The following is a 22249-nucleotide window of genomic DNA, read 5'->3' as shown; positions in this document are numbered from 1 at the left end:
TTTACTCTAAACTAGTTAACTAAATCATTTATTGTTAAAGCCAGAAAATCTACTTGGAATGACAACTGTCCATTAGTTCTAACCAATTCACGTAATTCTACTGGGGTTGGCAGTTTTACCACAATATCTTTCACAATTTGTTGCCATTTCCAATTTGATTGTGAAATTTAATCCGGTATTCAAAATTATGTTGATCTTTCCCCCTTTACAAATCTTGTTCTTTCAAAATTGATTACTTCTTGCTTTTCATTTATTTCCTGGTTAATTATGTCCAAGAGGTCTCTTACATAATCTTCATCTTCTGAAACCAAAAACACATCCTTATTCTCTGATGCACATCAAATTCCATATTTTTAATTGATTGCCCTTTTTATTCTTATTTTTCTCTTGACATTTAAGGTTTTGGACACTGATTTTAACTTTTATTTTGACTTTTTTCTCTCTCAAATTTTATCTTTTTCTGAGGTATCTGTAGCTATTTTAGAAGACCCAGTTTTTCTTCCTTTTTGTTAGCCTAAAGTTTGTCTAGCCGCAGCCTTGGAGTAGGTTGAATAGTCTCAACTAAATTTGTACCTGGGTGATCCTTTACATAGGATGGCAAATAATCATAGTCATTAAACACTCCTCTATCTAAAGTGTAAATTACTGCTTTCTTGAAGCCACTAGTTACGTTGGTAGTGGTGAATGCTCTAGGATAAGCCTGCTCAACACATTCTGAAAAACTATAAATGTCAACTCTTTTTCCAGGGTTGTTGACAAGCTAGGATTGGACTGCTTGGTTGTAATACGCCTTGAACAAAAAACAGACGTAAAGATCAAGCGGTTGCAGTCTGTGAGAAGTGTGGGGTGGGAACGTTACAATCACTACCCCAGCGTTAGCTGCTAAGTCTAAGGTTTCCAATGAAAGGTGAGAGTCATGGTTATCAATTATAAGCAACACACCTGAGTCTTTAGAAGGTTTAGTTTTTTTTTATAAATGTTCCATAAATATAAAATATAACTATTCGTTAGACCAACCTGAAGGATTATCTCCAGCGATTGTCCCTGGGGGCACTTCCTTCAACATGTAATCTTTTTAATTCACTCTAGGGAACACCATCACAGGAGGTATGTGATTTCCTAAAGCATTAACAAGCACAAACTGTTATTAGCTCTCCACGTTTTGCTGATGTCAAATTACCAACCTGTTTTGCACCTTTAGGTGCAACAACTTTTGATGGATTTTGCACCGTGGTCATGCCTGTCTCATCTTGTTTCCAAATACTTTTAGGAAATAATGGTCCAAAGCGCTTGTGGATGTCTTTCAAATTATCAAAAAATTTGCATAGATTTGATTTATTAAAACTAGCTGCATGTGACAAGCTAGTTTTTTCAGATTATCTGATGCCAAGCCACCTTCATTGAAATGCCTTTCAAAATGCCATTAGCCTCATCCACTCTTCTCATGCAAGTTTACTTTCGTTCCATGTAGAAAGAAATTTATTTTTTTTTTCCACACCAAATTTATAGCTTATTCCGGAACCATAATTCATTTATTCAACAGTTTTAATATAATCAACTAATTTTAGTTCCTCCATCTGGAAACACCATATTGACATCATAGCTTGCCTTACATTCAAAGTTTGTTTCACCAGATGTTTTGAACGCATTAAGATGCCATACAAGTGTAGAAAATTTTACATGGAAAACCTTCTCTTATAGAAATCCTCTTCTCTGGAAATCCAGTAACAGCTTCAATTGCTTTTTTAATCAACTCAGGGTCAATATGATTTCTTTTTTTCCCACTTTTACTTACAAAGAACCAAATAATTGTAAAATAATGTACCAATGATCATTCATCAGTGGTACAAGACGTTGTTTTGAACCAAGGTACACGATAGTGCGTTTTTTCAAACTTAACCTTCTCAACATCCTAGGTTATGTTTAAAACTGAAATATGGCATACCAAATTATTCACCAATAAGCAGTGGTTCAGGTAGAATATGATTTAAAACACAAAACACAATCGTCAATTTGTAAAAAAAAAAAATTAACAGTAAAACCAATAGTTGTTACTTTTTGGGCTAAAAATTGTATTTCTATTTTACTCAAAAACAATAACACATTGACAACCACTCTCCCGCTTGCTTTCACTCTACTGAGTAAACATTGTCTTAGTACAGTTCTGTCACATAGATAGCAGCATCTGTCAAACTGAAAGGTGATCCAAGGTACACTATGATCAAGGTACAACACAGTCTCCCATAGTAACTACTATATAGCTAATTTGTACTCTTTGAGTAAGAACCCTAAAAAAGTATGTCATAAAGTATAAGAATCTAAACATCACTTCAATTGCTGTAAGAACTTAAAATTTGTTAACTGCTATACATTTCATGTTATAACAAGTGTTCCGGTTTGCTTGCAAACCAAAACTGGGAGTTGTAAAAATAATAACAAATTAGCTTTTGCAATCGTTTACTTAGAAATGTTTGCAATTTTAGTTAAATACTTTTTTGAATTATGGCATTGTGCAAGTTACAATGCTGAAGACTTTTATTGTGAGGTAAAAAACTGTGGACACAAACTAGAAAGGGTAAATATTAGTTTTGAATAAAAAACTACGGTTCACATTACTTCACGTTAACTACGTGTTAGTAAATAGAGAATTAATTTGAAAAAGAAATTCTGTCTTTAAACATTTCATTCATTTGTATCATTTTTTAAATTAAATTTTAAAAATCAATGTAATTTATAACCCTGTTACAGGTTTTTCTATCTCACAGATTGAATTACTACAAATTTTTTTCGTTGCGTTCAAAACATTGATAGTGAAAAAGAAAGCACTAACTATAAAACACAGAAACATTTAAACCTAATTATCTGTGATGCTTTTCAATGAATGTGAATTTGTGAATGCTTGGTTTCACTGTTACATATTGTTCATCGGTGGCCCAAAATTATTTATACCCGACTCTTAAGCAAACAAGTTGTTTACAAACAAGCTATGGTGAGTAAAGGCTTATTATTAAGCTTAAAGTTTGCAAAGTTAAGTAAGCTTAAAGTTTTGTTTAGTTTTGAGGTGTTACTTGCAGGGTGAATAAATTTTTTTTCTAATATTTTCTAACTTATGACACGGTACGAGTGGTGTATGGAAACTATTAAATGGAATCATCCAAAAGTTAGAAAAATTTACCAGTGGCAGATATCCACAGTCATAAAGACATCAATATTTACTTCAATATCAATGTTGTCATCTACTTAAAATAAAAGCTTATAAAATTACTACATTCATACAATACCTATATACTTAAAATACATAAAAACCCAACACAGCAATTAAATAGTAAAATATATCGAAACTACAGGTGAATTAATGAACTCTTGGTGCTTGGAATCTCGGAACATAACAGATACCACCCGCCACACCCTTGGCGACACAAAGTCTGGGTGAGCATTAGCTGCTTGGCGAGACTGCCAGTCAGCTCAGCTACGCTCTGGACTGGCTTTCTGAACATTACGTTACTTTCAGTTAACATGTGAAATGGTCACAGCTGTTAATGTTGGATATGTTTTGTGAGACACATAAGTCACGAAAGTAATAATGTTTTATTTGTATTTGCTACATAGACTTTGATTTGACTTCCTTTGTTTAGGTGTCATCTTGTTTTTTGTATGTGTACGAATGTTGTTATCGTTGCAGCCATGTCGGCTCTGTGTGTACTGTGCGATACTAGTAAATAGAGATTGAGTTAAAAGCAAAAGGTTGGCTACATCATTTATTGAAACTTACAACAGGTTATGGGCCCAGGACGTTTTTTGCGAGTGATGAGATTGTGACTGTGATTGGCAGTGAGTCGGTAAAGTTGCCGATCGGCGCGCGTGGCAAACTGTGGTTCAAGATGGCTCTGCACGAAAATACAGAATATAGAAGCAACATCCGGCGGCTGGATTCCAAAAATTACTTTGCATGGAAGTTACGGGCAAAGGCCGAACTTATACAAATTAACTGTTGGAATGCTATAGAACAAGGATTTGTGCCACCAATGAATGCAGATCAAGAAAGGGTTAACAGGAAGGCTTTGGCATTTATGTACAAAAACGTGTCCGATTCATATCTTAACGATATTGCGGAATGTGTACTGGCGAAAGAAACGTGGGAAATACTGGCGGACATACATACGAAGGTTAGTTTTTTGCAGGGATTGAGATCACTAAAAGCTATGTTTTTGATCTCTAAAGGTGAAGGGGAGGAACTGCATGAATATGTGGCTCGGGTACAAACACAATACCAGAAAGTGAAATCGGCTGGTTGGGTGTACACGGACAAACAGATTGCGGGTATCATCCTCCTTGGACTCCAGTGGGATAAATATGGCGGACTGGTGGAAGAGTTGGGAAAGGAACCTAACCTATCGATCAGGTTGGTAAAAGCAAGACTTTTAGAAGAAGGTAATGAAGATCGGGAAGAAAATGAAGTTTCAGCACTTGCAGCAAAAGGCGATAGTCATCTAAGAGGTGCTCAAGCGTTCAGAGGACGTGGAAGAGGAGGAAGACAAGGAAATGAAGGAACGGAGTATTGGAATAACAGGTATGTTGAAAGAAATACTCAAGGAAGTGATAGGTTATTTGGTACCCCCACTGATAGAAAGTGCTACAGGTGTAACGAGTGGGGTCACATGGCTAAGACTTGTGACAAAGTGAAGTGCTACAGATGCGGAAATAATGGACATTGGGCAAGTGACTGCAATGAGGATGACCAGTCTAAGCCTTATAACAACACAACTGGCAAAGAACAGGATAGGAAGCTAAAACACAAGGCATTAGTGAGTGCATGTGGCTTGGTTTCACCCATGAAAAACACTGTGGACTGGGTTGCAGATTCCGCTGCAACTGACCACATATCAAATCAAAGGGAACTGTTCCTCAACATGAAAGACTGCAAAGGGGAAATAACGATGGGTAAAGGTACAGCGAAGGTCAGTGGATGTGGTATGGTAGAGATAAAAATCACTGATGAATGTGGGGGGTGGACTCTCACTGTATCGGATGTACTGTACGTGCCAGAATTTAACTTCAATCTGCTCTCGGTAAGCAAGATGGCAAAAAAGGGTATTCGTCTGGAAATGAATGTCAGAGAAGCCATAGCTTACGATCATGACGAAATGTTTTTCAAGGCTCCAGTCTCAAATGGCTTATATTTCCTACACTCTGAAAAGAAATTGGACAGTATCGCAAATGTAGTAAATATGCCAAACCATGACGGTGAAATTAGGGATGCTACAGCGTTGAAGAGTGTAATGGTGTAGCACCAAAGGCTTGGCCACCTAAATGAAGAAAGTATCAGAAAAATACCGGAACTGGAGATTGAGGGGAAGATGCTTAATGCTTGTGACACTTGCATAAAAGGAAAAATGACAAAAATGGGCTTTCCCCAAATGAGCGAAAGGAAATCTAAAGGACCACTGGAGCTAATACACTCTGACTTAATGGGAAAACTGCCTATGTCCTTGGGAAAGGCTCAATATTTACTAACCTTCATAGATGACTACTCTAGGCACCTTACTGTGAAATTCTTGGCGAAGAAGAGTGATGTGTTTGCTGCATTCAAGGAATACCAATATGAAGTTGAACTGCAGCATGATATCCGGATAAAGGGAATTCAGACAGATGGAGGAGGAGAGTATTGCAACAAGGAATTTGAGGCGCATCTCAAAAAATGTGGGATAGTGCACAGGAAAACCGTTGCTGAGTCACCGCAACAAAACGGTGTCGCAGAAAGAGCGAATAGAACAATTATAAATTCCACCAGGTGTATGCTTGCAGAATCAGGCCTACCAAAGGAATTTTGGGCTGAGGCGGAAAATACTGTGGCATTCGTGAAAAATCTAAGCCCTTCCCGTGCCATAAATTTTCAGATACCCTTGGAGCTGTGGCGAGGGGAAATGGTGAAACTGAAGACATTCAATTTTCTGAGGGTGTTCTGTTGCAGAACCTGGATGTATGTGAATGGGAGAGATAAGTTGGATAGCAACGGTGTCGAGTGCGTTTTCATAGGTTATGAAACAAACATTAAGGGTTACCGACTGTGGCAATTAGAAGCTAAGAAGGTCAAAATTTTCCACAACGTTATTTTCCAGGAGAGCAAATTTCCATACAATGCGTGTGGTATGTCAACAGAGAACAAAACCATTGTGGTACTGGAAGAAAACTGCGAGGGCATGCTGGAAACTGAGAAACATCATGAGAACGAGGAGTTAAGAGAAGGCACTGAACCAAGAACAAACGATGAGCCAAACTCCAATGACACCCTGTCGGAAGACGAAGAACCCTTCTTGGGATGGGAAGAGGAACCGGTAGTGGAAATCAGGAGGTCTGCTCGACTCCTGTCAAGACACTCGGAAGCACCTTCTTGTCCATACGGGTGCATTACTATGTCTACAGAGTCTTGCTCCCACGAACCAAACAGTGCTGAAGAAGCTTTAGGGGGCAGTGATGCGATAAATTGGAAAAGAGCGATGGATGAAGAAATTGAAAATTTGACAAGCAAAAACACTTATGAAATTGTTGACAGGCCCAAAGGAAAAATGTTTTAGGGTGCAAGTGGGTCTTGAAATTAAAGGAGAGCTCGGATGGAAGCTCCGTACGGTATAGAGCAAGACTGGTAGCACGTGGGTTTTCCCAAATACCGGGGATAGATTTTACTGAAACTTACTCTCCAGTGGTGAAGAAAAAGACAGTTCGTGTCCTCCTAGCTTTATCAGTGAAGTTGGGCTGGATCAGGGAATACCTGGACGTCTTGGCTGCGTATCTGAACGGGGTCCTTACCGAGGAAATCTACATGGAGCAACTGCCGATGTACCAAAAAGGGAGTGACAAGGTCTGTAAATTGCTAAAAAGTATTTACGGCCTGAAACAGAGTGGTAAGGAGTGGCATGACACCCTTGACGGTATCCTAACTGGCTGGGATTTGAGAAGGTTGAAGAAAGACCCTTGCGTATATATAGATGACCACAAGGAACTAGTGGTATTTGTCTACGTTGATGACCTAGGCATATTCGGGACGCGTGAGAAAGTGGAGTATATGAAAAAGAAGCTGTCTGGGACTATCGAAGTGAGAGCCATGGAGATGACCAATTTTCTTTCAGTGAACATCATTTCCACAGGTGACTCTGTATTACTGGATCAGTCTCATTACATCGAGCAACTGCTGCGTACTTTTCAAATGACAAATGCAAGAGGAAAAGCGTTCCCCATAGAGATCAACCGTGATGATGGAACAGATGCTGGAAACAAAGCTTTTGACAAGCACTTATACCGCTATTCGATTGGGAGCCTACTACATTTGTCGCAAACAACAAGACCGGACATTAGCTTTGCAGTGTGCAGGTCTAGTCAAAAATGTGAGACCCCCAACCCTTCGGGACTGGCAAGATATTGTACATGTGCTCAGATACCTGAGACAAACCAAAGACTGGAGGTTGAAATTTACCAAACAAAATGGCGCTGCCATTTTCTACTGTGATGCAGACCTAGCCAATGATAGGCGTGACAGAAAGTCTATAACAGGAGTTGTGGCAACCTTAGCGGGAGGTCCTGTTATCTGGGTTTCGAGAAAACAGACCTGTGTTGCTGATTCCACTGCAGTTGCGGAATATTATGCAATCTACGAAGCAACAAAGGAAGCAAGATGGTTATCGCAGTTCATGTCTGAATTGGGGCAAGATGGCTCTGCGCCCAGCCCTTCCGTGATCTTCTCTGACAACAAGACAGCCATAGTTAAATTTTGAGATTTAACTAGGAGCTATGAATGACGTGAACTGGGATATGTTCTGAAGTTAAGTCAAATAGTGTTTGATGGTTTTTTTTTTGTAAGTTCACACCGAAGGTTTTATTCAACGAACACATACTGTGCTGAAGGAAATCTTAGTTTCTCTAACCTTAAGTGTCTCAAGGGGAAGTGTTGGATATGTTTTGTGAGACACATAAGTCACGAAAGTAATAATGTTTTATTTGTATTTGCTACATAGACTTTGATTTGACTTCCTTTGTTTAGGTGCCATCTTGTTTTTTGTATGTGTACGAATGTTGTTATCGTTGCAGCCATGTCGGCTCTGTGTGTACTGTGCGATACTAGTAAATAGAGATTGAGTTAAAAGCAAAAGGTTGGCTACATCATTTATTGAAACTTACAACAGTTAATACTTGTGTTTTTCATGTCAACATCAGTTGTATAGATAAATTAACCATACGTACGTGATGTGATCTTAAAGTTTGTCAAAAGTGCCTGTTACATTTTTTTATGACATGGATGATAATAAACATGAACATTAAACAGTAAATTCACTTGAACAATAGAACAAAATAATAAAATAAAAAAACTGTAATTTCCAACTAAACCATATATGCTGCACTGTAGTGTTGCTTCACTAATACTTTCCCAAGAGTGAGGAGTCGGGTGCTGAATATTCCCCCTCCCCCTCTCCATATTGAGCACCCTACTCCTGAGTGTAGCACTTTTCGTTATACTCTAATGATTCATTGCCTCAACTTACCCGGCTAGCTGTATAAAAGATTCCCTTCAAAAATAAAATTATTTTAACAATACCCAAGTTCAAACTTTTACTGAACCCTTTCATTACAAAGCTATCAAGTCTGGTGTACCAGTTATTTAATTAATATTACACCATGTATTGAAGAACTTGTTTACACTTTCTTACATCACTGGAATACACCAGTTATAATGGGAAAGTTTTTAATCAAGTCACTTGCAATGGCATTCTGAAGAGATGTCTATTTGAGTAGTCTTTTACTTGACATCAATTCATGTCTTTGTACATAAATACGATACAAGAAAATAATAACAAACAAATAAAAAGTGAAAATACATTGTGTATCACTAGTCTAGCATTCTAAAATTCCCGGGAAAAAAATGGTGAAAGAAATAAAAACAAGGGAAAAAGTTTTTTTCCCACAATATTTCCCGAAAAATGGAAAAAAAAAAGTTTTTTAATTCATTCTAACATTATACTAAACACATGATGATTTAATAAGACAACTTGAAATAAGGGGAGAGCAGAGAAATGGTATGTCCGATTATTTTTGAAAGTTTATTTTGGAACAAAGCATATGAATGTGGGAAGAAAGCAAATATAAGAACTGTGCAGTATTATGATAAGGGGAGAGAGTCACCTACTGAAGAATCATATTAGTGACTTTTTAGTATCTGTTTTACTAGTAATCAGGAACACATACATACACTCTAAAGCACTGTAACTAGACAACTCGGAAGCATCAATTTTTAATATAGAATTTCAAAAATTACTTGTATATGAAAAAAACACTATCCCACTGTAACCATTTGTCTTGCTTTTCCCAAGCGGAGAATTTATGCAAGAGCCAAGAGTGAAAAGCAGAGATAAGGAAATCTGAAATTGTTAGTGAAGTGAGGGTCATCCTTCTGGGTTGTGAGGCGTGCTCACATCATTTAAATAATTTATCTTTTAAATAAAACTTTATGCCTTTGTTTTTCTTGTTATATTCTCTGTATTATATTCAGTGAGAGGGGTAACTTTAATGACATTTTGCTAAGCAAACTTTTAGCAAAAGTAACTGTGTGCACAATTTACGACTTTGGCCATCCCTGTGCTGGTGGTACGTTGCGAGTCAGCGCCGCATGGCTGCGCAACAGTTAAGTGGGAAGTCGAGCGCCGCGAGGACTGGCGCGGAGTCGAGAGTGTGACTGACGGGCACGGCGGCTGGCAGCGGGCGCGGGGTTCGGTCACTGTCACCGAGACCTAATCCCCAGGCCAGCACGCAGTTCAAAGCAACCCAGCTTCGAGTGTGAGAATGCGAGTTTGTTTCATCACGCCCTGACCCCCTAGTTTGGTAAATACACTTTTTGGACTCGTAAACAGCACTTACTTTTGCTGAAGTAAGGAAATAACCTAAGTAATAACCAACTTTACCGTGGGTTTGCACGAAGCTGGTGAGGTGCGTAAGGTGGAGTACGCCAGTGTGTTTGACAAGCGGACTAAGGAGCTACACCGAGTTAAGTTTGTTTGTATCATGCTCTGTGCTTTTAGAGTTTTGGAACTGTGACAAATACAAACTGTCTATACGGAAGTTTAAATAGCGAGAGAAACCATAATTAAAGGCTGTAAAACTTTCACGACTGTGCCGTTGCACTCCGTAACGTTGCATGTACTCAACCTGTTGTCATGATTTTTTTTTTATTTTTTTTTTTTTTGCAAACGGGACATCATGTAGTCTCAATTTTGTGAATTTTGAAAATAATTACTTTGTTATGTAAATTTTTGTATTTTAATCATATCTAAATGTAAATTGTGAGAAATGTGAAACCTATTTATAATCTAAAGTGAAGTGCTTCAAGATATTCATACAACAAAAGGAAAAACAATTTAAAGGACTTTATAAAAAATAAGTATTTGTTTTAAACACTAATATTTAATTACCTTAATCTTTTTCATTTACTTGAGATGTATTAGTGATAACTTTGGAACTAAACCTGTATTGTTTTAATTTTTGCTCACCAAGTTTGACGTCTTATGTCAATATCTATGGTGTAGCTTCTTAAAGATATGATCTATTTTCCTCCTTTTTCCTAATCGGTCAGCCATCATGTAATCATCATTATTCAAATTCTGTTTTAATCCACTGGATTATGCGGTGAATTGACTGCCGCTTACCGCCTTTTGGGTGAGTTTTCTTTCTTTATTCCCCCGGAATCATGTTCTTTTTTTATTTTTGGCCGATGTCTTAATTTTGGTGATTTTTGTTAATTCTTTTAGCGGTCCTTGTGAGTGGCGTGAGACATCCGGGCCATGCTTGATGTAGTCCACCAAGTACGGGACGGCATGAGCCTTTTCTCCTCCGCTATTGGCATCAGGATGCAGCCTACTAAATAAGGAAAGTTTACTTATTTATCTTTCGACTTCCAGCATGTTTCGGCATCATCGGCTCTATCGCGTGGAAAAATAATCAAGTGAAAGGAACTTTCCGTCGTTTGGTTAAATGAATAAAGTACATTTTAGTTATTAACCTCAAAAATATTTTCTGTTATTGTAATTGCCACTGGTGTAACCAGCCATGTGCTTATTGTCTTTTAAGGTGTTGTAATAGTACGGGGCCCCAAGCTTGCAGTTTTAATAATTTAATGTTTTGTGAAACTGAACACTCATATCTTTGTAAGTTAAGTATGTGCATGATATTATTTAAATTATTTAAATAAGAATAAATGGCCTGAACCGATATAAGAAGGTATTATTTCATATAAAATCAGTTCCTTTCGTAAGTTAATTTAATAAATATTTGTGATGTTCTGTTGGTTGTAAGAGCCACGTGATGAGCCAGTCGGCATATTCTCTCTACTTGTTTACCTCTACACATACAAAGCAGTGCCATTGAGCCTAAGGTACTGGAGCTTCCCTGTTGTGTCCACCTAGCCAACTGAGGTGGATATGGCAGAACACAACTGCTGTAAACTCCCAGTGAAGTATTGTGTGTCTGTACACTCGACGGAAGTAATTTTTAAAAACTGACTGCGCTTAGGTGTTTTTGAGCAGCTGGCGTGAGGACTTTTAGTTTATTTAGCCCTGAGTTTAATTTGGCATGAAAACTATGAAAGAACTAGTGTCACTCAGTAGGGGCGAAACAATGTGCAAGAGATTTGAAGCACTGTGGTCAAAACATTAGCAGAGCATTGTAACCCACCCGGAGTGCTTCAGCATCTGCTACCGCAGCAAGAAAATGATTCTCAGCACACGGTCTGCAGGGACTAAGGAAAAAGATGAAGATTTTAGTGCCTCACACCTGTTGTCGGGGACAGAGCTTTAAAGACTAACTGGAATAAGTTAAAAGAGTTAGCGAACTTTTGTGATTTCTTTATATTTATATTTTGGGACTCTAAATTTTGGTTTTGTAAACAGTTTGTAAATATACAAAATTAAGGTAATTTGGGTAATGTCAATTATATTTATTTTGCTATTATGCAGCTGCAGTTCCAGTGTAATGATACCAGGTACCTGGGGTGAATTTTAATGCTATTAAGCCTCAGGAGGAATGTAATGCTTATTTGCTTAGTTTGAAGGCATTACAAAAGTATAATTTGACCAGTATATCGAGGTTAACAGCAGCAATTTGATGAATAAAATGAGTTTATTTACTTTTAGAGAGTATTATTTACAGTATATTGGTAAACCTATTCCTTTACACTTCATTACAGTTTAGTGTTTGCTCTGTTAAGTGTTTTTTTTTACACAAACAGCGAGCTCACTACGGATAGCTAGGATTAGTGGAATTATGCAGTCGGTGTGGCTAAGGGTTGCCTTGCTCCTAGCTGGGTGGAGAGTTTGCCGTGCTTCCCTGAGAGCAGGGGGAGGAGTTGCAGTTGGCAAAACTGTCAGAGTAGAATCACCCTTACGAGTTGTGACTTACACCCAGAATTGCTTCGCAGTTTGCTGGCAATAATTACTTAACAGGTAAGTTGTTAATATAGTGTAGTTCACTGTTGTATATTAAAAGTAAAAGTATTAGATTTCAACTCATGTATTTATTATTACAGATAGTTCGAAAACGGTCGCACATCTGGAAACCTTTAAAGTTAATTGATGGTGGAGGAAAAAGCATACAAATTTTCACACTGTAGGATTAAATATTGATTTCCTAATGCCACATTGTAAATAAATGTCCCTTAGAAATTACAAAACTGTTTTTGGCTGAGGAGAGCAACATTGATGGTGACGATGAGGCACAAACACAATGAGCAGACTCTCATTCCAATAATTTCATCATATCTGTGACTGCTATCATAATTGTGTAGTGGCTATATTTTCAAAAATAGTAATTTAATTTGTATAAATAAGTTAATGCAATACACTATTTTCTTTTTTCAGGATACTAAAAAGGGTATGAGACAACAAAGTCTGCGAAAACAGAATCAGAATATTTATCTTGATCATCAGAAACTATCCATGAACAGGTTAAAGAGAGAACTCTAACAACCACCCTGCTTCAGACCTCTCTCTCTCTCTCTCTCATGTTGATTCTTACATTACTGGAACAGGCCAAGTATGTATATGTAAAAATAACTTACCAAAAAAGGGCTATACATAAAAAAAATGTTTGTTTCTGGACCGAATTATACCAGACGAAATAAAAAAAGATCAGAACATAGCATGAGCTATTTATGCATCAGATATCCCACTGTCATTGTTAGACAGTGTTTACTGGAACAAAGCACTGATAAGTTTACAGCCTTCACATAAAATGCTTTCACTAATGCTTTAAGTATAAATCTGTTGGATGCAGAATATGCAAGAGTAAAAAGTACTACAGATAAAAAATTAAAAATGCACTTTGTCTTGGTTTGATGAAGGATGGTTGGACTAATATTTGTGGCAAGGGTGTTGAAAACATCATCATTACACCTTCTCCAGTATTCTTAGGCCTAGCGCACACAGAGCAACTGTTCTGCAACTAGAGTCGGCAACCAGTTGCATCTGCAACTAGTTTGTAACTGAAACAAAACTTCTGTCCGCACACGTCAACGGGTCAGTTGTGAATCAGTTGCGTAATTAGTGGAGTATTTTGTAGGCCTAGTTCGCTGTGTTTTAAGGCATTGCAGTGACAATTTGTGCTTATCATGTCATCAGACTCAGACGAAGAGGATGTCATTAACTACTATCTTTACCGAAGGCGGCGAAGGACACAAAGAGAGCATTGGGTCCACCCTTATTTAAGAAATAATGTGAACTCTAGGCTATTTGTAGCAGCTAGAGAGTTGTCTCAGTCAGATAGGAAGTTTAAATCTTTTTACCGAATGACAAAAGATACGTTTTTGGAACTAACAAGACTGGTTGGCCCTTCCTTGGAGAAGATGGACACACACCTGAGGGAATGTATTCCAGCACAGGAAAGATTACTGATCACTCTGAGGTAAGTTTAATAAGTCAACTTTATTGTTATTTTAAATTTACATAAGAATAAAACATATCCACATAAGAAATGACCATTGAGTACTTATATTGAGTATTTACATGTTTGAGCTATTAAGACCTTGTGAAAAAGCGTTATAAAAATCTGCAGTTTGGATATTTACATCAGACGACATGTGAGTCAAGTCTATTTGTGAATCTCTTGAGTCGGACATCGTCGGTGAGGTGAGGATGGTGAGGCCTGATGAGGACCGTGGCTGCTGTTGATGGTGTCCCGAGAAACTTATGTCATCAATCACTCTCAACACCTGTCGCTTGAAACGTTTGATTTGTAAATCACTCAATTCTTCTAATTCTGGAATCAAGCTGAGCAGGAACATCTTGATCCCCTGCTGTCGATCAATTTTCTGATTGGTATCATCGGCCTCAGGTTTTGATAGTAGCTTTGCCCTTTTTTGCCTGAAGTACTCCGCTACCGTTTGGTCAGCTATGGTCGCAGCACTTTTGGCTTTTCTCTTTGGGATTTGAGTAGGCCTATTGCTTGATGTTGAACTTGTGGATTGCATTTCCACTGCCTGTTGGGAATGCTTTAAAATTGAGGGAGACATTTCTGGGGAAAAGTGGTCTTCGTCTGTAGGATCGATTTCCAACTGAATGGGGTCATCAATTTGGGTTTCAGAACCTTCAATTTCAGGAACTGTAGACTGGGAATTGCTGGGTTGTGGAGGCAAGTTTCCCGGAGAGGGGGGAGTTACTGTTTTTATGAATGGCAGACAAAACTGCATGGCATTTTCTAAGTAGTATGCCTTTTTCTTCCCCCCAGAACCACTAGGGGAAGGTTTCATTCTTCTCATTAAGACGGTTCGTAGATTTCTCCACTTCTCTTTGCAATCTTGCACTGAAACAAAAAAAGATAAAATCTTATGAAAAATTAGATATTTTCTTTATGTAAAACCTATTAAATTATCATAATTTTAATAGGTTTCACCTAACCTATATGTTTTTTTCTGTTGCAGATATTTGGGAACTGGTGAAACATTTGTGGCAGTGTCCTTATATTTTGCAAGAGGTGAGAGTACAGTTAGAAAAATTATCAAGGAAACCTCAGAAGCTATCTGGAACGTACTGAGGGATATTTACATGCCTGTTCCTACTCAAGATATGTTGAAACACATTGCTGATCGTTTTGAGCTGCTATGGAACCTTCCAAATTGCATTGGAGCACTGGACGGTAAGCACATAAGAATTGAAAAGTTTCCACTTACTGGATCTGAAAACTTCAATTACAAGCACTTCCACTCAACTGTACTTTTGGCATGTTGTGATGCCGATGGGCTCTTTACAATTATTGAGCCAGGTTATGCTGGGCGTAACAGTGATGGAGGCATTTTCAAAGCAAGCTCAATGAACTTCTGGATGGCACATGGTGATAATATCCCCTTGCCATCACCATTGCGGTATGATGAAAAAAACATACCGTTCCCATACTATTTCGTAGGAGACGAAGCCTTCCCACTGACTCGGAAACTTATGAGGCCTTTTTCAGGTAAAACACTGGACAATGTTAAACGAATATTTAACTACAGGTTGAGCCGAGGAAGGAAAACCATTGAATGTGTGTTTGGAATGGCAACAGAAAAGTTTGCAGTCTTAAACGGGCCAATACGATGTCGTGATTCTTCAACAGTAAATAGCATAGTGAGATCAGCTTGCATCCTACATAACTTTGTTCGAAAGCAGGAAGGAGCTGAGTACAGGCCTCAAGACATATCTCAACGTGAAAATCTAGCTCAACGTCCGACCGGTATTGAAACAAGAGACTTGGTGGTAAACAATGGATCATCAGCGATTGCTCTGAGAAATTATCTGGCCAATCATTTCCTTTTTGCAAGTTTACCGTGGCAGTGGAAAGCAGCAGTGTAACTACCCTGACTTAAGCTAAAATTACAAAAAACTATACAATAGATTTGTGATGGATACAAAGAAATTAACGAAAAATGTGGTTATTTATAAACTGATGGTATGATTATCACTTTAGTAAAGTTATTAGGTTACTAATTTAATTTATAAGGGTCACTGTAAAATTGAACGTAAAACATTCACCCGTTCAAAAATTATTGTGCCTTGCACCGATTTGTACTCAAATTGAATCTAAGTAACAATATTTCGCTGAAAAATACAAAATAAAACCTTTTCTTACCTGGCATATTTACTTCAGCTGCCACTTCTTTCCATGCTTTCTCCGTTACATCTTTCCGTGAATAGTCTGGGAGTTTGTAATTGTACAGTGCTTCATGTTTCTCCACTTCTCCAACTAGCTTAATGTTCATTTCTTGGTCACCCATATTAATTTAACAATATGCGGCCGTCAAAAAACCAACAAAACAACAACACAACACCCCGTGATCACGTGTGACTGAAGTCTGCAACGCAACTGCAACCGCGGGCCCACGATTGGAAGCGACTGGTTTCAGACTGGTTTGAGATCGTCACAAACCGGTCGCGCAGTGTGCGTCTCCCCACTCCAATACATTGCAGAGGTCACCAAAAGGTTGCGCGCCAAACTGGTTTGCAACTGTGGTTGCAAAGCAGTTGCTCTGTGTGCGCTAGGCCTTGGAAGAGCATTCAGCCTGTAGTGGAATGGGAAACTGGTGAGTTCATTAGCAGTAAAATTGTGAAGGTGCTTTAAGAAATAAGAAATGAAACATTTATTTTGCTAGTAACAGACCATTCCAGTGTCTTAACTTTCTGTTGAAGGGCATAGTGGAGCTCCATAAAATGAAGACCCTTTACGGGAAAAGAAGTCTAAGTTGTCTATTAAAAAACAACACATTGTGATTCATGTATTTTATTTTTTCAAAAGAAACAAGAGTAACTTAATGGGACACATTACCAGACACTGAAACTTCCAGTGAAAACAAGGTGGGGAGCAGTGGTAATTTGTTTCCCGGCATGCTTACCGGCAAAGCTGCTCTGCAACAAACAGCTATCATTCATTCATTCATTCATTACCTCAAAATAGAAAAAGCTAGTAATGTTTTGCAGACCTAGATAATGAACAATTCTGGAAATAGATATCAACAAGTTTGTCATTGCTGAAGCCAGTTTGGTGCCATTAACACAGTCTGAATCTGTTAAAGCTTTACTGTACTATACCTATTATCTAGCATAGAAAAAGAAGTATGATCATCTGTTCTATTATCTCCCATAACCAAACTCAGATAAGCCAGTCACAGGATTCTTACGGACACAAAGAATTTATCAAGTAGCCCAGACTCTGTGCTGCTAACATGCTTGACACTAGTACAAAGGCGTTGGGTTAAGTGATGAGAGTTATGGCATTTGATTTTATAACTAAATCATCAAGGCATCTTGGATTGGATGCTACATCTGTTTTATCAAATCCTGCTGATTACAGGACATATCCAGGGTTATGGACCAGGGAAACAATATGGAAAACTGCACAAAAAGGTCAGCCTATTGTTACAATTTAATAATGGTGGGGAAAGACTACTGGGTTTGTATAGGGATAGCCCAATTATGTTTTGTTACACAGTGTTATTGTTTTCTAAATTTACACTACACACATATCACTGACACTTAAAAATGTTTATCAAGTCACTCAGTGTCTGTCAAGTTCTTACAGACCACACACCTAGCGTAACCCATGCTGCACACCCCAAGGAACTCTGTCACCAAAAACCTGTCTCTGAACTCACCGCGGAACTCTGTCGCCAAACTCTTCGCAGCACACGCGGCCCTCTCGCCACCCAACTGTCGCACCAAGAACTATCGCGCCCAAAAAAACTTAGCGTCGCGCCACTCTCACGAGGGGTCTCTCACCCTCTTCGCCGCTGTCGCACTTCCCATTGCTTGAGAATGTCGCGGAGGCCGGCATCGCGGCTGAAGTACCTAGGGGCGTCCTCCTCGAAGGGACAAGAGGGGCTGATGACGAACTGCGTCATCCCGGGCCGACCCGACGCCCGAACAGTCGATAAGGGCGTCGTTAGCTCATGCGACGGCCCGCGGAATTCCCAAGGCTGCTCAGCGATAACTAACGGCGCCGAGGCAGGACTATGCATGGGGAGCAGAAGGGGAGGGGGGTAGCGACAACCCTTGTAATCCGGCCAGGCACACATGGCATGTCTTACATCAGTGGCGGCCACGTGATACACGCAGGGCTGCCAGCCAGCTCCGAACCTGGCATCGCAGTCTGGTCTTTCGCGTTCGAAACAATTTGGTGGCAACGATTATACACCACACAGCCCTTATCCCAAAGCAGCGTGCCTGATGACTTTACCACCATCATCATTGGCACGCGAAGAAACTGGTCATGGTTTGGAGACTAAAAAATTGTATTTCTATTTTCTCAAAAACAATAATACATGGAAAACCACTCTTCCCCTTGCTTTCACTCTACTGAGTAAACATAGTCTTAGGACAGTTCTGTTACGTAGATAGCAGCATCTGTCAAACTGAAGGGTGAATCAAGGTATTTATTATCAAGGTACAATACTGTTCCATCACAGCAGAAAAAGTGCATAGACTAGTGGTAATAAGAAGCACCCTTACAATTGAAGAAAAATTCAGTAGAAAAGAAAAAAGAGGAACAAGAAGCAAGTGATATAGATACAGAAGACATTACAGAATCAGAAGATTCACAAAGTGATCCTACATAAAACTGCAGTTGGGAGAACAAAACACCATGTACTTAGCCTGTTTATGGGCAGATCAACTACAAAGGGTTTTGTTTTGCAATTGGAACTGTTTTCCTAGCATTGGTTTTAAGTTGCATATGACAACTATTTGTGGTTAATTAATGTGTCACTGTACTATTTTCAACGCTGTTCTCATTCAAACTTTTGTATTACATGTCATTATTATTTTACTTTTTGTGGTATAGGCATAGATAGATAGTTCCTATGTGAATAAATATAGGTACCCAGATTTGTGATTCAAAAACTTTATGATCATTTTTTATTTCAATAAATTATGTTTTAGTTTCTAGTCAAATTAAAGGTCATCAGACAGATAAGAGATGAAAAAATGTCACAAAACTTTACTAATGAAGTGTGGGAAACAGAACCACTCCACAAAAATCCGGCAGACTCATGGCAAAATCTTCCATATTTCCTTTCTTGAAAAAATATTTTGTAAAGTGAACCCAAACTGCCTTTTTTTCCATTATTTTATGCTAACAGAAAAGATGTGATGACATTAAAAATTGTTGTTTCGTTTTCACCTCTTCTCTGAATTGCCAAAATTTATTTCAAGAGAATAAAATCTCCTCAATATAAGTATTTAAAAAATTAATATATGTAGGTCTATTTTATTTTTCTTTAGCACTACAACTTTGTGACTTGGAGGGAGGCTGGCCCTGTCTGCAGGTACGCCAAGGCGCACCAGCCCTAGGCTGCTCAGCCAGTCCGAGCTTGACTGTAGTTACAAGAGACGTGTGGTTTTCATTGCAAGCAGTGTTAATGTGTATATTACACACATAGAGACTCTCTCAGAGTTTTTGCAAAGAAACTTGCCAGGTAACTATGATAGTTACTTTTCGTCTATGTTTATCCATACAAAGGTTTGTTTTAGGTCATTAAAAGTAATGATAGTTACTTAAGTGAAGATAAATAAGTATATCAGCACCACTTTGTTTACTGGAGCTTAAGCAAAGACCATTCCCACATATTTGCAGCAGCTTTAGCTCTGCAATTCTATTCCTACGCTACCTTATTCTAGGATATTTTTTAAATCTAAAATTATTTCATTTTAAAGAAGTTTTTTAGCTATTTAAGTTTAGGTAATTACTTTTATTTATATATATTTATTTAATGATTTTTACCTAACAATTTCCCTAGGATTCATAGCCCCTACTACAAAAGAGTTCCTTAGAATAGTCAGAACTGAAACTTGCACAGTTGCGGAATGATCAACCTTTTAAAGCCAAATTTTTTTCTAGAAAGTAAGTGGTGATTAAAAATACATAAATACCAATTACTGATAATTTTTCCTCAAAAGAGTTCCTAAATTACACATTTTCCTAAACATATAAACTTAGGTTTAAGTACTTGACAATAGGAAAACTAGCTTTTTGAGGTCCTACCCTTCTAGTCGATCATACAAAAGGATTTATTAAATTTAAAATTCACCGCATAAGAAAATTCAAGCTGAGCCATGACATTAGATTGCTTACGAAAATTGTCTTTTGACTTGATAAAATAAAAATTACCTCGGCTCTACTCATTTAAAAAAAATTCCATCTTTTGAGTTATTCTGTCTGTTTAAAGGCATACATAACTTATTGTATAATTACTTGCCTAGGCATACAGTATTACCCATATATACACATTGATATTTTAAAATAGGTACTTCATATTTGTAAAATAAACACATTATTTCAAAAATTGACACTTTTTAACTTTATAAATACCTATACACACAACACTGTAGGTAGGTATTGCTAAATATCTGGAAAGAAAAAGTATAGACCTCAGCAATATTAAGCCCTACCATATTATATCTATCAGTATTTACAAATGTAATGTTCTAAAAATTACTTTAAAGTTATATATGAATATGGAAGATAGGTTTATATTCCCAAGTGACACACAGCTATCAACTGTATTCACAAAACTGTAAATAAATAGCAATTGGTAGTGTTACATTTGACAAAAAAATATTGCCTCTCTCTCTCTCTCTCTCTCTATATATATATATATATATATATATATATATATATATATATATATATATACACACACACACACACACACACACACACACACACAGGGGCGTAGCCAGGGGGGGTTTTAGGGGTTCAGCCCCCCCCCCCCCCAGCACCAAATCTTTAATTAATTTCTTATTCTTATTATCACTCAAACAAATTTCATATTAAAATTAATAAAATTTTTACCATTACAATATTTAAATTTAAGTACCGAAAACTGCTAAAATAGCACTATTTTACACCTTAAAATCCAAATTTTTCCGGGGGAGGACCCCCGGAACCCCCGCTTTAATACGGGGGGGGGAGGGGGCATGCTTCTTAACACCCCCCATACACAAATACTGGCTACGCCACTGTATATACATATATACATATATACATATATATACACACACACACACACACACACACAAACACATTTCTATAACTATTTCGAGAGCATAGACAGTCTAACTTATAGCCTTTGAGTGGCCACAACTCCAGCATCTGCAGTGGATGGTGTGGGTGAGGATCCTGTGGTGGTAATTAAGTTAGAGAATGTTGGTTAACTAAGAGAGGGCACACGTTAAACAGACAACTACTTCTATTCATCTGACCAGAGGCTCATATTGCAAGAGTGCACCGCATGCTACAACAGGCAAGATAAAGCAAGGACATAACTAACAAGGTAATACTGTTTAGGAGATGTAATACTCACTATCATAAACAATAAAATGTTATACTTAATGTTAATTACATCAGCCTATGTTTTACATACCATAGGATACAAACTATGATGGGTAAATTACTAACAATAAACACATTTAAATCAAAAATAACACATAATTAGTCACATTAAAACTAAAAAAGTTATTATATATAAAACACAGCCAAAAATGTTTCTTGTTGGTTACCACAGTAAATATTTTTAATTTGTTTTGATTAGTTTTAGCTGAATTTGTCTTCCACAGTGAGATTATTGACATCCACATACAGCAATAATACTAGAAAATTGGGCAGGCATTGTTTATGAGATATTTCTGGAAAATGTGTAAAACTGAGATCAAAATAGTTGGACCAGGGTCAAAATCTACATCATTTTCTGGGATGTGGCGAGTGTGTTTCCACTGCGCCTCCTCGCTCTGCAAGAGCATTTGTGGTAGAACAAAACATTTTTGAAATGTTTTACATAGGCATAAAGACTGACTAAATGCACACACTGTCTGCCAATTATATAGCCTAGCCCACATATTTAGCATTGAGTTTATGAAGCCATACTTACAATCTTAAAAGTTATTTTGGATTTGGAGGCAACTATAAGATATGTTTATGTAATGAATTTACAGTGATGCCAACTTGGGGGTTTTCCCCCCAAATTTAGGGGGAAACAAGATGTCCAGGGTTTTTTTAGGGGGTACATTAATTTAGGGGGATTTTTTAGGGGGTACTTTATTCAAGAATTTTTTTCTCTACAAACACACTTTTTGCTCAATTATCATCGGTTGCCTTGAAAATATGTTTAAACTAATGCCGTACTTCGTCAAACGCAAGTATGTACGATTTCAAAAATAACAGCAATAGCAAAACGCAGCGCGATATCCAGGCCGAT

General features: G+C 37.8%; 2 protein-coding genes across 4 annotated transcripts in view; one reads left to right on the top strand and one right to left on the bottom strand.

The window, feature by feature from the left end:
• LOC134531190 (TBC1 domain family member 23) overlaps nucleotides 1-22249 on the bottom strand; it is a 205305-nt gene that overhangs the window by 181560 nt on the left and 1496 nt on the right. The window lies entirely within an intron of this gene.
• The window catches only part of LOC134531191 (mitochondrial import receptor subunit TOM70), a 118955-nt gene continuing 117961 nt past the window's right edge, over nucleotides 21256-22249 (top strand). The window contains exon 1 of the mRNA XM_063366833.1: nucleotides 21256-21328. The gene's annotated coding sequence lies outside the window, so the exon portion shown is untranslated. The remainder of the gene's footprint in view (nucleotides 21329-22249) is intronic.

This window comes from Bacillus rossius, chromosome 3 (genome assembly GCF_032445375.1).
Source record: "Bacillus rossius redtenbacheri isolate Brsri chromosome 3, Brsri_v3, whole genome shotgun sequence".
Classification (NCBI taxonomy): Eukaryota; Metazoa; Arthropoda; class Insecta; order Phasmatodea; family Bacillidae; genus Bacillus; species Bacillus rossius.
Note: the sequence above shows the minus strand (reverse complement) of the source record. Positions and strands in the feature narration are given on the sequence as shown.